This window comes from Prunus avium, chromosome 1, assembly GCF_965620075.1.
Source record: "Prunus avium chromosome 1, drPruAviu1.hap1.1, whole genome shotgun sequence".
Lineage (NCBI taxonomy): Eukaryota > Viridiplantae > Streptophyta > Magnoliopsida > Rosales > Rosaceae > Prunus > Prunus avium.
The window spans coordinates 13,283,905-13,285,453 of NC_142284.1; the positions used below are offsets into that span (position 1 = coordinate 13,283,905).

Here is a 1,549-nt window from a genome sequence, read left to right on the forward strand (position 1 = left end):
CCTTTTGCATCGGAAAGTAGGCCGAAAATCCTTTCCAGTGGCTTGTTAGGCAAAACTAACGGTGACAGATTCATTTTGAATGAAAAACAATATCTTTAGAATATAACAATTCAAAACTCGCTATGATATCACTTGACACAGCTCAAATAATGGAAATGCTGATCAAGGCAGAGTGAAACCATGGCCCCTCATTAAGTAATCATTCACTTCATTCATGTTATATACATCTCAGCGCTTTGGGAGAGCACAGATCACCAAATCTCCTCTCTTTTTTTCCTCTTGCCTGCATATCATATTTAGTTTTATGTATTCAATCTTCTGTAAATAGGTCTTCATGGCATTAAACACATAGCAAAACAAGTTTATTTATTTTATTTTAAACACCAAAGACACAGATCAAAGCAGAGCTCAACAGTTAAACACATGAGCAAACCAGCATGATAATACTAGACAAGAAAAGAACCCAAGCGTTTGAGCAGTTTCTTAACATTCTCTGTCACAGTCTCACTCCCGAGATGAAAGCAATGTTCCTCTCCTTCCACTTCAAACAGCTCCACTTCTCCTTTCCACCCACTTTCCCTCACCAAATCACAATACCAAACCCCTCGATCCCTCAGCTGATCCTTGCTTGCAACACACATAAGCAGCTTAGAGCACCCGAGTCCAGCCAGGCTCGGTGCACCCTCACCCGCCGGATTCACCATTGGATTATCAATCCCTCCAGGAGCTGATGGATAAACAACGTCCCAAGCTTTATACTCCAGAGTCTTCTCAAAGTCTTCACCTTTAGGCTCTGACCCAATTGGCTTGGACCCCCAAAAATAAGGGTGGGACAGAAATGCACCCAAAATTTTCACATCACCGCACAAGCTCTCAAAACCTGCCTTCATAGCCAAATTATGTGCAATATTGCCACCTGCACTATCACCACCAATGTACAATCTGTCAAAATCTCCAAATTTGGCTAGCCATGGGTCTTTTTTGCCATCTAATTCTTGGTTGTTTGAGTGAGAAGCAACCCATTGAAGAGCAGCCCAGGAGTCTTCATAAGCAAGAGGAAGTGGGTTTTCTGGGGCAAGCCTGTACTCAACAGAGACAGCTGCAACTTGGGCTTCTGAGACCAAGCGGTTGAGAAAACAATGGGCCTGGAGTGAGAAGGCTGACTCAATGCAAAATGCTCCACCATGGAAGTAAACCAAGATAGGGAGCTTTTGGGTTTGGTTTTGAGGGAGATTTGGGAGGTAAAGGCGAGCTGAGATGCTGGGGTTGTGTGAGATTGTGATGTCTTTGGAGGAGACACCAGTTTCTGGGTCTTGATCAGATGGGGGCACATGTGGAGACTCTATGAGGCGCTCAACTTTTCCATCTTGGTAGATTTTGATGAAAGGAAAGCCCTTGAAGGCTAATTCTTTGGTGATGGAAGCCATTAGAGAAGATAAGATGTGCAGATAACTAAGAATTGTGAAACTTGAGAAGGTGATGACGTGCCTTTTAATGGAGGGAGCGTTTGCCTTTATTGATTAGAAAACAGAGAAAGAGAGGGGCCGTT

The 1,549-nt window shown here is 43.4% G+C and overlaps 1 pseudogene; it reads right to left on the minus strand.

Moving 5' to 3' along the window:
• Positions 1-340: 340 nt before the first annotated feature.
• On the minus strand, positions 341-1,549 carry LOC110774138 (2-hydroxyisoflavanone dehydratase pseudogene; annotated as a pseudogene).